The sequence below is a fragment of the Anolis sagrei genome, chromosome X (genome assembly GCF_037176765.1).
Source record: "Anolis sagrei isolate rAnoSag1 chromosome X, rAnoSag1.mat, whole genome shotgun sequence".
Classification (NCBI taxonomy): domain Eukaryota; kingdom Metazoa; phylum Chordata; class Lepidosauria; order Squamata; family Dactyloidae; genus Anolis; species Anolis sagrei.
In genome coordinates this window covers 60,165,134-60,183,880 of record NC_090034.1, presented here as the reverse complement: position 1 = coordinate 60,183,880, position 18,747 = coordinate 60,165,134, and the positions used below count along the sequence as shown (strand labels likewise).

Sequence of the window (18,747 nt, the reverse complement as noted above, 5' to 3'; positions counted from 1 at the left end):
CTATAAAAGAAAGGTGTTATTCCTCATGACACTTTTACAGAAATAGGTCAGGAAGGATAAAGACCCCTCTCTGAGTCCTAATCCACTTTTGATTCATGCTCGCCCTTCCCTGGAGCTGGAAACCCCACAGGTATCTAATCCATGGTGCGCTAGATGTTGACAATTTGGGAACAAAAAATATTTTCTATCCCAGTGCACAGCTGGGTCTTCAGACAAAAGAATAAGAAGAGATGAATTTTTCTCCTTGATCTTAACTTTTGTGTGGTGTGGTTTTGCTCTCTAAACTTTCTTTCATTTTGGTTGGGGAAAGGCTGTAAAAGTCCTTTTGCTACTGAAAAAGGTTGATCCTAATTCTTCGACGGAATTACCAGTAACAAACACAGAAAATACAACCAGAGAAATAAAGGCATGCATGCGATGGGCATGATGCATAGTAGTCCAACTGCAGGTTTTTAGAAATCATACACACTTTGGGTTGTACTCATCCTGACCTGTTAAATATTTTTGTTTTTAGCATTGGTTGTTTGGAATGTCTTGTTTGTTGTGAGGTCAGTATAACCAATTCTCTGGGCAGAAGCCGGGGAATGTGGCCCTTTAGAACACATTGCCACGCTGGATGCAGTTTGATTATTATTATTATTATTATTATTATTATTATTATTATTATTTGATACACAACAAGTTTAATTCACAGCAAACAAGATCCCTCTGCTGGCCTTTGTATTTGATCACATGTCAGACACTTCCCAAGTACCTAGGACTGAGTGATATATCGGGAATAATGCATGCATATCCAAGTAGGGTGGCCTTTTGCAGCTGACAGATGGTGATTTTGTCAGCACCGATTGTTTTTAAGTGCAGGTCAAGGTCTTTAGGCACTGCACCCAGTGTGCCGATCACCACTGGGACCACCTTGACTGGCGTGTTCCAGAGTCTTTGCAGTTCGATCTTTAAACCCTCATATTGTGTTAGCTTTTCCAGTTGTTTCTCTTCAATCCTGTTATTGCCTGGGATTGCAACATCGACGATCCATACTTGTTTTTTTACCACGATTGTGAGGTCAGGAGTATTGTGCTCCAAAACGCTGTCAGTCTGAATTCAGAAGTCCCAGAGTAGTTCGACATTTTAATTTTCTGTAACTTTTTCAGGCTTGTGATCCCAACCAGTTCTTTGTTGCAGGCAGATGGCATCATTATTATTATTATTATTATTATTATTATTATTATTTATTCATTTCATTTCATTTCATTTCATTTCTATACTGCTTTTCTTACCCCTGAAGAGACTCAAACCATTTCCAACATAATAATGGCAAAATTCAATGCCAAATATACACGTGAAAACCAAACCATAATATCTAAACAGTAACATATCACTATGAATTAAAAACTGTTAACCATATTAAAACACGAGGCATAAACAAACATTTGGACATTAAAACATAGAATTAAATCTTAGTGTAAACATTAAAATCACATGATGGGAGTTCAGGCTGAAATTTCTTAGGCCAGCACCATGGATTTAGAAGACAGGAGCCTCTTTTGCAGACTCAGGGATTCTTTGGTGCAACTTCTCCAGTTATGATTGACTTGGGGCTATCAAACTTGCTCCTTTGTGAATTGCTGGGCCGAATATCAACACCAGAAGCCGCAGTGTTCTGCTGTTAGTTAGCTGGCTGACACGCTAGGACCTTCTGTCTTCTCTGTTCTCATTTCTCTGCTTCAATTTCCCAGTAACAGCAGATGTCATCGGCAACCTTTTAATATGGGAACCCGGCCTCTATATGCCTGGGTTTTTCATAGACTTGAGCTTTCCTTGCGCTGGTACCTTCTGTCCTTTTTAAAAATTTGAAGGATGCAGCTGGGAGGCTCGGTTTTCTGGCAGCATTAGTACCAATAAACAGTATTTTCCCATTTTTAAAATTTTGTACAGTTCTACAAAATATCAGTGGATTGCAGCCTTAATACATGTGTTGTGTGACACATTCTTTTTTCATTCAACAGGCAGTTAACATAAGTCACTTGTATATATATATTTAAAAACATTAAACTAATTATTTAAAATATAAAAGCAACCCATGTTATGAATTCCTCCCTCTGACCACATATTTATTCTGTACTATTATCTTTACCCTTTGTTTTCTGTGTCAGGAGCGGCTTGAGAAGCTGCAAGTTGCTTCTGGTGTGAGAGAATTGGCTGTCCGCAAGGACATTACCCAGGGGACACCTGGATGTTTTGGTGTTTTACCATCCTCGTGGGTGGCTCCTGTTATGTCCCTGCATGGGGAGCTGCAACTTGTCGGTCTTCAGTCCTGCCAGCACAAGGATTTAACCCATTGCACTTCCGGGGGCTCCATCTTTAACCATGCACAGTTTTCTTAATGTCTGTAAGATTCTTGTGTTGGCTTCCCCTTTTTTTAACCCATTCCATATAAGCCATCAAAATTGATGTTCCTTATTTCCTCTATTTTATCTTCTTGCGTATCATCCTTGTTATAATTTGAAATTGGACCTGATCATATAGATAACGATTCCAATTTTCCATTGTCCATTTTTTTCATCTTTCCACCCACATACAATTATATCTTGTCCTGCCCAGATCATACTTTTGAACAATTCTTATTCTTTTGTATTGATTCTGGTATTGTATTATTATTATTATTATTATTATTATTATTATTATTATTATTTGCACAGTGGGTTAAACCCTTGTGCTGGCAGGTTCGAATCCGGTGAGCTCCCGTTGCTGATGCAAACCACCCACCAAAATACCTGTAGGTGCCATAATAATAATAATAATAATACTTTATTTATACCCCGCTCCATCTCCCCCAGGGGGACTCGGTGTGGCGTACATGAGGCCATGCCCATCAGTACAGTACACACAATATAACACGAAAGCATAACAAAACCAGAAAATAAAATACATAAAATTCAAAATTAATATAATAAGCGACACAACAATATAAAATACTTTATTCATATCTTTTGCCCATGCGTTTTGACTGCAGTCACTTTTCCTCTGACACCCCTTCCCCATTTCAAAGGGGAATGCCGTCATTAGACTGTGTTAGGGACACAGGTAAGGGTGGCAATGGAGGACTATGGAGGATGCTATGGAGGAGGCTGGCTTTGCTGAAATGCACACAGCTCTGTTTGGAAGACTCGTCCCAATCGTCAGAGGCTTTGGACTTTCCTTTTCTTTCAGAATAAAAAAGCGCACAGAGTTCCTGGATGCTGCTTTTCCTTTCATTCACTGCCCAATTAAATTAGAGGACCTTTTCCGTTCTGGCTTTCAGTTCCTCTAGTTCTTAACAAGTCAGAACCCTTGCCTTGTACAGAGAAGCGCCTAGCCTCAATGTTGAGGCCATGCGCTGGGCTTATTCCAGGTCTTTCTCCACCTTTCTCCATCTTGTAAAAAAACCCCAGTGGGTGGGAAGAAGACAATAAAGCAGGGGTCCTCAAACATTTTAAACCGGGGGCCAGTTCACTGTCCCTCAGACCGTTGGAGGGCCGGACTATAGTTTTTATAAAAAAAAAATCAATAAAAAAATTCCTATGCACATTGCACATATCTTATTTTACTGTGTGGAAGGGCCCTTAGAGGGGGTTCTTTCTAGCCCTCTTTAGGCAGTAATTCCAGGAGCAGAGAATGGGAAATCTTCCTATTTCTAGTCTGAACAAAATCTGGCTACCAGTATTAAAAAAACTCTAAAATTATAACTGTAAATAAAGAACAACACTCAAACACAGGGGAACTCCAGACAAGAAACAATCAGGGCCAGCTAATCACCTCTCAACAAAGGATTCTCCTTAAAAACTGTCAGGCTATGAAATGGTAATCAAGGTGGCCAATTGAAACATTCATACCTACCTCCAATAACCAAGAGTTCTTTCTCCCACCCTGGATCTCCCACAATTTTCCTAGTTAAAGGTTTTCCTCTGACATGAAGTCCAGTCGTGTCTGACTGGGGTGTAGTGCTCATCTGCATTTCTAAGTCGAAGAGCCGGTGTTGTCCGTAGACACCTCCAAGGTCATGTGGCCAGCATGACTGCATGGAGCACCGGGGCAGCCTCCCTTGGCTGGCTCACACTGCCCATCGGGCTCGATGGGCAGCGTGAGCCTGCTAAGGGAGAAGCAGCCCCGCGCGGTGCTTTACGTGCGAGTAGGCCACGCGGAGCAGCTGCCCTTGGCTGTCTCACGCTGCCCATTGGGCCTGATGGATAGCGTGAGCCAGCCAAGGGAGGGGCACTGTGGGGGGGGGGGGCTCCTCCTCTGCGGGCCGGATAAGTGCCCTTGGCAGTCCGTAGTTTGGGGACCCCTGCTATAAAGTGACCCATGGTGATTGGCATGTTCAGAAGTCTAGCTTGTGATCAGTGGTGAGAGAACAGTTTCCATCAGGGCATCTTGTGCTTCATCTTGAAATGCCTGTTTTCCAAAGAGCCTAGGATTCTCCCTATTACGCTCACACAGTTTTTGTGCAAGTATGGACTCTGTAAATCAGAATGTCCTTCCTGCTTAGCATTCTGTTCTGAAAGGCGCTTTTCACCTGAACGCAAGTGGGTGTTCTTGCACGCAGGCTGTGCCTACCTTCACTCATTTCCTTTCACTCACGCTTTATGAGCAGGGCTCTGCTTCTCCATGGAGAAGAGAGAGAACAATTCTGCTCTGGAGCAGAATACATAGAGAGCGAATGAAACCATCTTCGTGCTGAAGGGGAAAAACATGAAGTCTATGTTTACATAATATATTTGTTTGGAGAGTACAAAATGTGTGTAACCTTTAGAATGCTACATATGTTATTGCCAAGCAAAATGTCCTTTTGGAGAGGGGTGAAAAACTGGCAGTGTCTTAGTTCTGGTATTTGGAAAAGGAAAACAGAAGGAAAGGTTTGCTGCAGGCATGCAGCTGTTTTGGGCCTCTGTTTGGAGAAAGACCAGATATAGATCTAGTAAAGAAGTATGTACTACTGTTTCCCAGGAGAGTGGAGCAATTTGGTTTTCCATATCTTGTTGGGTTGCAGCTCGCATAAGTCCAAGCCAGGATAACCAGGATGCTAGGAATTTTAGTCTTTGAAGGCTAGCATTTTTCTTGCCCATTCTATTGCAGACAACATAGCGGCTGGGGCTTTGCTTGGAGTGAAACCTAGGAATGCCAGGAGAGAGAAACTTTTAATTTGTTTACTTCAAAAAATACAAAACTTTTGAGTCTGTGCCCATCTTTCATGGATCATGCTGCCTCCTTTGGGAAGCAGAACAAAAGTAGGCAATGTTGATCTTTCAAAGGTTCAAGAGACTTGTGCACAGTGGGTTGTGTGTTTTTGGGGGGGGGGGGGCAGTAGAAACCAATCTTTATCGAGGACAAGAGTTGTGCATATCTCTGTATTCAAAGATACAGAATGGGGGACACCTGTCTTGACCATAGTACGTATGAAAAAGATCTTGGAGTCCTCGTGGGGAGGAAGGTGAACATGAGCAAAAAAAAAAAAAAATCATTTTAGTCGCCCTCCTCTGGACACATTTCTGTTTGTAAGCAGAAATGTGGGATTTTGGCCTTCATAAATAGGAGTGTAGTGCCTAGATCCAAGGAAGTCATTCTACCCCTCTATTCTGCCTTGGCCAGACCACACCTGGAATCGCACAGTTTCCAATTCTGGGCACTGCAATTGAAGGGAGATGTTGACAAGCAGAAATGTGTCCAGAGGAGGGCGACTAAAATGATCAAGGGTCTGGAGAACAAGCCCTATGAGGAGCAGCTTCAAGAGCTGGGCATGTTTAGCCTGTAGAAGAGAAGGTGGAGAGGAGGCACGGCCATGTATCAAGATGTAAGGGGAAATCATAGGGAAGAGGGAGCAGGCTTGTTTTCTGCTGCCTTGGAGACTAGGACGCAATGGAACAATGGTTTCAAACTACAGGAAAGGAAGAGGATTCCACCTGAACTTGAGGAAGAACTTCCTAACTGTGAGAGCTGTTCAGCGGTGGAACTCTCTGCCCTGGAGTGTGGTGGAGGTTCCTTCTTCGGAGGCTTTGAAACAGAGACTAGATGGCCATCGGTCATTGGTGCTTTGAATGCAATTTTCCTGCTTCTTGGCAGAATGGGGTTGGACTGGATGGCCTATGATGTCTCTTCCAACTCTATGATTCTATGTGCACACTCTGGATCCGATCATGGTCACCAAGTTGGCGGCCTTGAATCTGAGATTGGATGCGCATCTTTCAGGAGGGCTTCCATTGTGTGTCCCTGTGCAACTAGAGAATGACTCTTGCAGACCATTTTGATTCTGCAATCCTCTGATGGATTCGATAGTCTTCTTTGGGGAGCTTCTTTTGCTGGGAATGTTTTTAGTCTGAATTTCTTTTTTTCTCACTAGCTGCACTTATTAATGGTTCGTGGGGTGCCTGGTGGGGCTATTGGGGGTCCCTGAAGCTGCACAGTTCTCAAATATAGATGGCGCAATGAGGGGAGCACCCCAGAGAATAGCGTTCTATCTTTCTGTTGTTCCTCCGAACACATTTGTAATAGAAAGGCAGAACAACAAACCTCGCTCAGGGCTTTCCCCCAGCATGGCCAATATTAGAGAATAATAGGAGTCCTGGTCCAAAATATCTGTTGTCAACAAGGGTACCTACATAACTCTTCTCTTAGCTCCCATGAACATCAAGCAGCCCCTCCGCTCCAATCCGCCTCTGGTGTAAATGTATCTGCTGTGGGAGGAAGTGAATGCGATGGAGTTGTCTTCGGGTAGCCGGAGCCGAGCAGGAGGAAGCTATAAATAGGGTTTGGCTTGATTAAATGTTGCTTTGCCAGTCCCTGGGCGCCCTGAGCTCTACTTACTCTTGCTTTGGAATGTCTCACCTTCCCCGGTGTAAATAACGGCATGCCTTTTTCCAGAGGAAGGGCTTGCAACTTTCTTCTCTGGGCACGTTTTGATGGCGTTGCATAAGGCAAGGGACCGGGTCAGATCAGGGCTCGTCCAGCAGAATGGGTTGGAAGAAATAGTGGGGAGAGTTTGCCTTTTTGTGGTTGGAATCTGCCCTGAGTCCCTTCAGGGAGATAGGGTGGAATACTACTGCTACTACTACTACTACTACTACTACTAATTGTCTCTATGCAGTTAGAATACCTCTGTCCACAGTTACCTCTCACCATCAGAAAATTTCGGGCAAACAGGATTCACCAACTGGATTCATTGTCTTCGGTTACCGGTGTAGTTTTGCCATCCTTGGCCAATTCAACCTTGAGCCTCAAGGCAGACATCTTCAAACTATGGCCCTCCAGCTGTTTGGGCTCCATCTCCCAGAATTTCTGGCCATTGAACAAGCTCGCAATGGGGGCTTCTGGGAGTTGGAGGACTGCACTTTAAGGATGCCCGACCATCTATGGCAGTGTTTCACAACCTTCCTAATGCCACAACTCCTCATCTTGTGGTGACCTCCAACCATAACATTATTTCCGTTGCTACTTCAGAACTGTCATTTTGCTACTGTTATGAATCAAAATTAAATATCTGATGTGCAGGATGTATTTTCCTTCATTGGACCCAATTTGGCCCAAATATCCAATAAGCCCAAATTTGGATACTGGTGGGGTTAGGGGGAGATTGATTTTGTCATTTGGGATTTGTGGTTGCTGGGATTTATAGTTCACCTACAATCAAAGAGCATTCTGAACCCCACCAACGATATAACTGGGCTAAACTTCCCACACAGAACCCCCATGACCAACAGAAAATACTTAAGGCCATCCAGTCCAACTCTCTTCACCAGGGCAAGAAAATGTAATCAGAGCCCTACTGACAAAGAGCCATCCAGCCATATATATAGATACATAGATATGACTCACATACAGAGAGAGATATAACTGGGCTAAACTTCCCACACAGAACCCCTATAACCAACAGAAAATTTCTATTGGTCCTTGGTAACCCCTCTGATGCCCCCTTGTGACTCCCTCAGGGGTACTGACCCCCCGAGTTGAGCAACACTGATCTATGGGAATATCTGCACTGTAGCATTAATACAGTTTGATTCTACTCTTTAGCCTTTTCTCCCTAAAAGTGCTGGTGCCTCATCGAACTCCCAACCCCGTGGATTCTAATCACTTTGAGCCATGGCATTTAAAGTGGCAAACTTGCATTTGTTCTATAGCATAGAGGCACTCTAGGTTGGACTTTACATTTATAGCAAGCATTTAGGGAAATTGAGGGAACCAAGCCCCAGTCTTCACGCCAGGTTTTCCGTAGATGCCCATACCTTATTTTGTTGTTTTCTTCCCCATTCTTCTTTCTAAGCTGTTTTCCTAATAGAGGGGTTAGCATTGTGACTGTCATTTCCACAGAACTTTGGGCATCCTCAGGTCTCAGGTTGGCAGCATGCATGTCTCCATTGATGGCGTCCATCCATCTTTTCTTTGGCTTTTGTCCACATGGTCGCTGTCCTGCAATCCCCAAATATAGTGCTGTTTATGCTACTGGTGTTGCTTCTCTTCTCATGACATAGCCGTACCACCATAGTCTTGCTTCCTGCATCTTCTTGCTGATCGCTTTTATTACTTTTATTCCTAATCTTTGATGGATGCCATTGTTTGGCACATGGTTAAGCCAAGTGTCCATCTCAACATTTTCATTTCCATTGTGTTAAGGGCTTGTTCATGTTTCTTTGTTTCTGACCAGGACTCTGCTCTGTAGAGAGCTACTGGGTGAACAACTGTAGTGTAGATTTTAGCCTTGAGTTGTTCAGGCATTTTTGAGTCACACAGAATGCCAGTAGTTTGCACCATTTCAACCAGGCTGCTTTTATTTGTGACCGTGCCTCTAGCATTGTGTCGCCATCTATGGGGACCAGTGACCCTAGGCCTTCTTTAGTTCTTGTCCATTAATTTGAATTGTTTTTCCAGTTTGAAGACCACATTCCAGATACTCTGTTTTGGGTGTGTTCAGTTGAAGTCCATTTTTTAAATAATTTGTTTTAAGATTGAGAAGTTTTTAACGTTTTGGTGTAAATATATAAATATTTTGTTTTCTTGTATGTACTAGCTTGGGTACCCGGTGGTGTCCGGGTTATTTGAAAAAGGCATAGTTTGTTTTGGGGTCTTAGGTAATATCATTTAGTTCATTAGTAACACCATTTATTAGGAAAAAGGCAGAATGTGATTTCGTTTTGTATTATTGCTAGCATTAGAAAATACAGGGTGAGGCAGCATAACTTCCTTTTTTCAAGACTTAATAAAACCCATTGTATGAATCAGGTTTTTTTTTAATAATGTAGGCGCATACCTAAAGTTTTGTTTTACGTAGTTTTGAAGATCAAATTAGGTAGGTGACGTCCCCCATTCTCCATACACTGAGTAAACATGGCGTTTGTCATGACTCTTGCCAGCATAGCAGGCGTTATGTTGGCAATTTCTTCCTGGATGTTGGTCTTCACATCTTGTAGGGTCCTTGGACAGTTCACATAAACATGGGATTTCAAAAAACCCCATAAAAAAAATCACAAGGGGCCAAATCTGGAGAATGGGCCGGCCACTCCAAATCTGCTTGACGGCAAAAGCACGCTCCTCACTGTTCCAGTGCATGATGGCAACTGAACTGTGTCAGGACAAAACTTTATACTCCCGCCTCTTGAACGAGACCACTAGCACTCCGCTACGTCTTCAACCGACTGAATGGCATGCTTTTTAAAAAAGGAAGTTATGCTACCTCACCCTGTACATAACAATATGGGTAAACAACAATTCCCAGAATTGTAGGTCAGTCCTTCTCAAACCAGGCCTTTATGCACAGTTGGCCATGTTGGATCTGCGTGCCAAGTTTGGCCCAGATCTGTTGATGACTGGGTTCAGTGCTCTCTGGATAAGGGTGGACTAAATCTCCCAGATTCCCAAGGCAATCACCCCCAAACCCGGCTGCATTTACAGTTGGCCATGTTGGGTCTTTGTACCAAAGAGTGGTCCAGATCTGTTGTCAGTTGGGTTGAGTTTTCTTGGGATGCAGGTGAACTACACCTCCCAAAATCAAGGTAATTTTCCCCAAACCCCTGAAGTGTGTTCAGTTGATCATGGGGCTTCTCTGTGCCAAGTTTAGTCCCGGTCCACTGTTGGACCTCTCCAGTCTGTTCAGTTGCTGATCAATTTCTCTCTGTTTGCTGTGTGCTGTAGAAAAGGGTAGGAAAAGGTTAAGGCTGAAGCAGTGGGCGGGGTCTTGCAAATTCCACACAAGGAACCCTGGGATGCCTGCCTGTGGTGGAGGAAACATGTCAAATCTAGGATGAAATTCTCTCCGAATGAAAGCATTCCTTGGATGGTGGGCCGTAGTGTTTGGGGTGGACATTGGCAGAGATTATTTCTTTATTTAATTACTGTGTTTCTATACCGCCTTTCTCACCCCTGGGTGACTCAAGCCAGTTTACAACATGTTAATGGCAAAAATGCAGTGCCAACATACAGTACACAAAAAATCATAACTAATTGCTACATATAACTATGAACTTAAAATCAATTAAAACTATTAAACATAAGACATACATAAAATTTAAACATTCAGGCAAATCATAAAGTCATCCTAGTGTAAACATTAAAATCCCATGATCCAGAAATCGTATACCATAGCCATTCCGAATTGTCATTGCACATGTTCCTTAGTTATTCTTTGTACTGCACTATTTATTAGCCAAAGCCTTGATCCCACAACTACGTCTTTGTTTTCTTTCTAAAGGACAGGAGGGAGGGCACTGACCTACTCTTGCTGGGGAGGAAGTTCCAGAGCTGAGAAGCCACCATGGATAAGGTCCTGTCTCTCGTCCCTGCCAACCACACTTGCGGCGGAGGCAGGACTAAGCATTTGGGCACAAATGTATATAGCGCTTGCTATAACCTGTTATGTCAGTTGAAGGGAGTGCCTTTGGAGACTTCTCAGCACCGGTGCTTCTCTACTCCTGATTGTGGAGGCGGGAGGCTGTCTGTGTAAGTAGACACCTCTGCTACATACACACATACACATTTTCACTCTTATTCTCTGTATAGATGTATATGTGGCATCGAATTGTCCTTTTTTGTAAATCGCTCTAAGTCCCCTTTGAGGTGAGAAAGGCAGGGTGTCGGGACACAGACACCTTAAAGGGCCAGACTCAGAATTAGTTCCAAAGTAAAGTTTATTAAGCAAAGAAAAAGGGCTCAGAGATACTTAACTCAGTGTCTCTGGCCAAACTCAAAAGCAGAAACCAGTCTTGGTTCAAAAGAGTTAATTGAAGCAATAATCCGGATTATCCGGAGAAAAGAACCGGATTAAAGCAAAGTGCTCCGCAAGTTCCCCAAAAATAGCACAGCAAATACACAGTTAACAAACACAAGAGCGCAGGGAAGAAAACGTAGTCAAACGAAGGTCGAAGCAAGCTGAATTCAAAGTAGCAAAGTCCCAAAATCCACGTATTCAGCGTCGTAGTCAAACCGGTCTGAAGTCAAGGAAGGGAGAAGTCAGCACTCACGGGAATCCAAGCCAAGTCGAAAACACACAAATGGAAGCAGTAACCTGTAGATCCAGGACCCAATACCAACACGAAATAGGCAGCGACAAGAACCCAATGCACGATCCAACACAGGATTCTCCATTTCAGAGCCTACTTTTATCTTACACCTCATCATCCGAAGATGAGCTGACCTCCGCCCCGTCATCATCTCTTACAGCTGTTCTTGACTTCACACGTGAACTCCGACACCCAGCCCTCCAACTCCTCCATTTTCTGTCAAGACTTAGATTCCCCCCAAGTCTCAGAAGTATTTCCCAACTGCCAATCCCCGTTACCAGAAAACCCTACAAACGTGTCACTAGACGTTGGCTCTGCACATACATCTTGTACCTCTTTTATCTTAGTCCAGTCCAATGTGTCATCCCCATCCTCATCACTCCCAGACCCATCGCTCCCAGAGGAACCCATAAATTTTTCTTCATCTGTGGGAGCAGTAAGTATATCCCGGATCCTCTTCCTTTGTTGCTCCTCATCAGACTCCTGCTCCCGAGTAGTCCTTTTCCTTCCCTACCAATCCATGATGTTTCCTTCCTCCTCCTCACTTGTTGACCCATCGTCCCCAGAGAAACCTAAGAATGATTTCCCATCTGTGGGAGCATTAAGTATATCCCAGATCCTCTTTCTTTGTTGCTCCTCATCAGACTCCTGCTCCCGAGTAACCCGTTTTCCCCTTCTAGTGTCCACACTACTGGTAGCATCGTTACTCGCAGGCTCTATTACAACACCAGGGTATAAATACAGTAAAAAAAATCAGTGAGTTTGTCACTCCATGTCTGCAGCTGTTGTTGGAGGGCTGCAGGTTTTTGATGGCTAAGTGCTATGTCATCTGCATATAGGAGTGTCCAGGGATGCATAATTCGCAAATCTGCTGTAGTAGTGCCCATGCAGAGTATGAATAGTAATAGGGAGAGTGCTGATCCCTTATGCATGCCAACAGGGATGTCGAAGAGTGGTGAAATCCCTGCAGGGCAGCAGACCATACTTGTATTGTTTATATAGTAGCTTTATCCATGTTACATAGTCTTCCGGTATTCCATGTGACCATAGCGCTCACCATATCAGGTCATGGGGAACCTGATCAAATGCTTTTTCAAGATTAAGGAATGCAAAGTGCAGTGGTCTCTTCTTCTTTTCCCAAAGTTTTTCCATGAATAACCAGACAGCATGTATTGCATCTATTGTGCCACACCCTCTGACAAAGCCACACTGATTTGGTGTAACGGCTATGTAACTTCTTAGCCTTTGTCCAGTATTCTTTCAAATACTTCCATTGTATGACACAATATTATTTATTTATATATTTATTTAAAACATTTATATTCCGCCCTTCTCACCCTGAAGGGGACTCAGGGCGCAGCACAGCATATATATGGCAAACATTCAATGCTGGGACACAAATTCACATACAATACATAAACATTAAAAAACATTTATCAAAATATTAAAATACACCATTTAAATCCATCCTAGTCATCCGCATCAAGTCTAATTGGCCTGGTCATCTTTCCTATTGCTGCTTTATTGCCCTGTCCCGAAAGCTTGGTCCCACAGCCAAGTTTTTACCATCCTTCTAAAGGACAGGAGGGAGGGGGCCGATCTGATCTCACCAGGAAGGGAGTTCCATAGCTGGGAGCAATCACCGAGAAGGCCCAATAGGCATGTTGGGCTGTATGTTGAGCAGTTGCAGACATTTTCTTTGCCCTTCCCAATTGGTATGGTTATACTGATAGTCAGGTCCTTGGGGGGTTATTTTTCTCTTATGATTTTGTTGAATAGTGATGGTGTAAAGGTAGCTCCACAGTCTTTGAGCATTTCCTTAATTTCAGCTGGTATGTCATCTGGGCCGGTGGCCTTTCCGTTCTTCATTTTGTGTATGGCTGCCTTTATTTCTGTGGCTGTGATAGCTGATACTGGGCCAAAGACTGGAGCATGGGTAATGTCCTGTGTCATTCTTTGGCATGTTTGCTCCTTCTGGCGTATCTAATTTATCATAGACATGTTGGTAGTAGGCGTTTTTTGCACCTGTTACTCCCTAGGTTTTCCCCCATTCTAACAGGTTGAAATGCCCTCTCATTTCAAGTGATTCATTGGCACTTGGTCAAATAGATGTCTGTGACACAACTGGGACCATCTTCCCCACAGATACAGAGATCTTTGTATTTTATTGAAGCCGAAGCTAGTTCTCACCTCTTTCTGCAGGCGCAAGTACAGCCATCAGCTTGTGCATCACACACACCTTGTTTAATCTGAGGTGACTCTTGGCCTGATTTCGAAAGTCCTCTGCAAATGTTAGTTTCAGGAGGATGTCCTTTTCCCCATTTTAATCAAATCCGCAGAAGTTGAACCTTCCGACGTGGAGGACCGGCTGTATTTAAAGGCCGCCTTTATTGACAGACATAAAAACATTCGAATGCAGGTGTTACAGTCTCCGCTCTTGGGAAGGCCTTTTCTCAAGTGACATCTGCTTTGCCTTTTCTCAAGCAAAGGAATTTCCTTAAGAAATACATTCATACAAGACATAATGATTGAGTAACCCAATCTTCCATGTGTCTGTTGAGCATTGAATCCCCTTCAGATCATGATGACAGATTGGAGTGGGATTGCAGCCTCAACTTTTTCACTGACAAGAGTGTTGGTCAGGTTTGTGTGTGCATGCATGTACATGCCATTTCAAGGAATTATTTGCCATTCTTTACATTCCAGGGCTTGCTATGATGGGCAAGCAAAACCGCCTTTTGTGCTGAATTTAAGCAACGTTTTAATTATGTATAGGCATAAATACAAGCTAAGCAGGATGAAGGATTGGGGCTGGTGTTTGGACACAAGGCTGCCAAAGTCCTGGCTACCCCTATTTTCTCGAACCTAATGCTCACCTTTTGGGGCTAAATTACCTTGCCAAAAGTGGGGTGATCATTAGATGCATGTATTATAGGTTTTTTTTGTTTTTGTTTTTGTCGTGTCAGGAGCGACTTGCAAGTCGCTTCTGGTGTGAGAGAATTGGCCGTCTGCAAGGACGTTGCCCAGGGGACGCCCGGATGATTTGATGTTTCTATCATCCTTGTGGGAGGCTTCTCTCATGTCCCCGCTTGGGGAGCTGGAGCCGACAGAGGGAGCTCACCCGCCTCTCCCCGGATTCGAACCTGCGACATGGCGGTCTTCAGTCCTGCCGGCACAGGGGTTTAACCCACTGCGCCATCGGGGGCTCCATATGTATTATAGTAATCTAAGTACTGAACCAAAGTCAAAAGGAAAGCTCCTATTTGGAAGATATAATCTCTAAATTAGTTGTTCTAGATCAGTGGTTCTTAACCTGTGGGTCCCCAAGTGTTTTGGCTTACAACTCCCAGAAATCCCAGCCAGTTTACCAACTGTTAGGATTTCTGGGAGTTGAAGACCAAAATATCTGGGGACCCACAGGTTGAGAACCATTGTTCTATATCAATGCTATGCGATCCTGGGATTTGTAGCTTGGTGAGGCATCAGCCTTCTTTGGCAGATGAGGCTCTAGACTTTATAAAACTATAGCCCCCAAGATGCCATGGCATTGAACCAATGCCATTAAGGTGGATTCATTCTACAAAGGTAAGAATGACGGAAGAGGGGCCGACCAAGGGCAAGATGGATGGATGGGATCCTTGAAGTGACTGGATTGACCATGAAGGAGCTGGGAGTGGTGACGGCCGACAGGGAGCTCTGGTGTGGGCTGGTACATGAGGTCACAAAGAGTCAGAAATGACTGAGTGAAACAACAACAACATTCTACAGCAGAGGTGCACCTAAGGTTTTATTTTTCATCGCTGAAAGTTTTGTTTTGAAAGAAGAATTGCTAAGCAGGCAGCAACTGTAATTGGCCAAATTACAAAGATCACCCTTTTTGCCGCTTTTTTGCATATGACATTCAGCAGCAAATACTTCTGTTTGGTTTCAGGGTTTTGAAAATGGAGGTGCACATTAGATTCGATGTTTCATTCTATTCAAGTCAATATAGTCATCCTCTAGTGGAAGAAAAAGCTCTGTGGGTTGGGGAAGGCCTGGGCTTTAGTGCTGGTATTGACCTACAAAACCCTTTACGGCTCCAGCCCAGCGTACCTGTCCGAACGTATCTCCTTCTACGTCCCACCTCGGAGTTTAAGATCTGCTGAGGGGGCCCTGCTCTCGGCCCCATCTTTATCACAAGCGAGACTGGTGGGGACGAGGGACAGGGCCTTCTCGGTGGTGGCCCCTCGCCTGTGGAATTTGCTCCCCGGGGAAATTAGGACATCAACATCCCTCCTCTCCTTCAGGAAGAAGTTAAAAACCTGGATGTGGGACCAAGCGTTCGGGTAGCTGGCAGATGGACAAAGACAACCAATAATGACCAGAGTAGGAAAGGACAAGGACGATGCTAAAAGGTTTATGGACTTGGATTTGGTGAACACTGACCACAAGATGTTTTATTGCTGCTAGTATACTGTCTGATGGTTTTAATTAGTTATAACTATGATATTATGTGGTAAATTTGTGTATTGTATAGTGTACTGTATGTTGTAATTGTTAGGCATCGAATTGTGCCTTTTGTAAACCGCCCTGAGTCCCTCCTAGGGGGTTGAGAAGGGCGGGTTAAAAGCACTCCACATTAAATAAATAAATAAATAAATAAATAAATATATCTGGTGGATGAGTTGGCATCCCCCCCTCCCGACCAATGAGCAGGAATGCTTGTCATTGGAGAGGGAGAGGAGGAAAAGCTTTGTTTGTCTTCTTCTCCCTGCACCCCTTTCCTTTTTTGCTGCTCCTTACCACGGATTCCTGCCTCCTGCTGCGTTGTCGTGGGGATGACAGTAAACAGAAAGGGCGAATCCCTCGGTGAACCTGTCCATGAAGAGAGGCCTGCCTGAGTACGCAATGCCTCCAAAAACAAGATATTCCCTAGGAAATGGAGACTGATTCTCAGGAGACCTAGAGAGGGTTAGGCCAAATGCTGTAATTTGCGTCCTCTTGCGCAGCTCTGAATGTATCTATCGCTTCCGAGCATCTCTTTATTAATTAGTCAAAACCATGAGCTGGCAACTTTTGTGAGAGAATGAGTTGTGCTCGTCTTGCCAAATATCTCTGTGTTGCAGCAATGACAGAAAAGGTTAGGAAATGTTCCTAGGCAGCTTTTGGTCATGACATCAAATGTTTACCGTTCGCTTCCTCTCCAAAGTTTGCCATCAGTCAAGGGTGACCATGCCTTGGTCACCTCCAGATTGGACTACTGCAATGCGCTCTACGTGGGGCTGCCCTTGAAAACGGCTCGGAAGTTCCAACTGGTCCAACGAGCAGCGGCCAGGATGTTAACTGGTACGCCTTACAGAGAGAGGTCAACCCTCCTGTTTAAGGAGCTCCACTGGCTGCCGTTTATTTTCCGAGCCCAATTTAAGGTGCAGGTACTTACCTACAAAGCCCTGAACGGTTTGGGACCATCCTACCTGCGTGACCGCATCTCCGTCTACGAACCCACGCGTTCACTTTGGTCATCTGGAGAGGCCCTGCTCATGATCCCGCCTGCGTCGCAAGCGCGGTTGGTGGGGACACGAGACAGGGCCTTTTCTGTGGTGGACTCTGGAACACCCTCCCCAAAGATCTTAGACAGGCCCTACCCTGGCAGTCTTTAGAAAAAACTTGAAGACCTGGCTGTTCCGATGTGCCTTCCCAGAATAGGAAATCTCCAATAGCAAGTCCCATAAGCACTTTATTAAAACTAAGATTGCCGCACGCTGCACACTGCACTTGCCCTATAAGCCTTATATACCACCTGTCACATCAGCACTTGTACCCATTACTCTGGCCAGGCCCAGTTTCATTATGTCCTAGTGTATTGTTTATTGCTTGTTGTTATATTGCTTTAATTGTTTTTAATTTGCCTTGGGTTTTGTATTGTTATGTTGTGTGTTGAGGCCTTGGCCTTTGTAAGCCGCATCGAGTCCTTCGGGAGATGCTAGCGGGGTACAAATAAAGTTTAATAATAATAATAATAATAATAATAATAATCATCTGCCTGGTCCTTTGCTTTCCTAGCATGTCAGGGACTGGCACCATGATAGCACTTATTGATGGCAATGGTGTCTTTTTTTCCTCTGGAAACTCTGTGAGCCAACAGTATGCATGTATATATGTGGCATGGTGCATGGACTGCTGCATTGACCCATAGTGCCACAACGTCTGTTTTCAAGGCAATGTCGGTAGAAGGTCCTGTGGGTGGCAGGTCTGAAACAGTCACCCAAACAAGCACAATGTCCCTGAGTTATTTGTGGCTTTTCAGCGGCTTCTCTGCTCTAAGAGAGGCGAGTCTTGCTCATTGCAGGTGACTCAGCAGCTATATTCAGCCATCCAGCCTGACGCCCAAGGTTGCTACCTTATTCAAGCACTGCTGCAAGAGGCTTGTTTTGTAGATGGTGTTTTCCCCCTTCCGTTGATGCACGCAGGCTGTGTCATCATTAGGAGGACTGGTGGAGACCAGAAGCGTGAGGTCCCCCCTCCGCTCGCACCGCACTTGGGGTTTTTGCTGCCGCATCCCCTGCGTCGTCAAGGGGAAAGGCGCAGTGACGCATCTGGAGCCTCCCTTACATCCCTCGTGCACCTCCGTTGCAGTGCTGAAGCGATTCACAGCTCCATTGGCAGCCTCTCCTCCAGCTAGTTTTCCCCTTTTATGGCTCTGTCCTGTACATTGCCGTGGAGACAATGTGCTGGTCCATTTGGCTGTGCCCTTGAGGCTTGTTTGCTGCTTGTATTTGTATGCTGCCTTGGAGTCTGTACAACAACAACAACAAATAATAATAATAATACTTTATTTTATTTATTTAGCAATTTTGTATACCAGTCTTTTCCCCTCTATCGGGGGACTCGGGCCGGTTTTCAGCAATAAAATCACAAAACAATAACAACCTCTGAGGATGCTTGCCATAGATGCAGGCGAAACGTCAGGAGAAATGCCTCTAGAACATGGCTCTATAGCCCGAAAAAACCCACAAGAACCTAATAACAATAACTTTATTTATAACCCGCCACCATCTCCTCAAGGGACTCGGAATGGCTTACATGAGGCCAAGCCCAACAACACATCAATAAAATAAGAAAGCAATAAACAAAAACAATACAATTAATATAAATCACATCCAAACATTAACACACATGGATTAAAAGACCTATGGCCGGGCCAAATGTAATAGTTTAAAATTAAAAAATTAAAAATAAACACTGGGCA

The 18,747-nt window shown here is 44.2% G+C and overlaps 1 protein-coding gene across 2 annotated transcripts in view; it reads left to right on the top strand.

Annotated features, from left to right (window-relative positions):
- The window catches only part of STK11 (serine/threonine kinase 11), an 86,878-nt gene that overhangs the window by 3,511 nt on the left and 64,620 nt on the right, over positions 1 to 18,747 (top strand). The window lies entirely within an intron of this gene.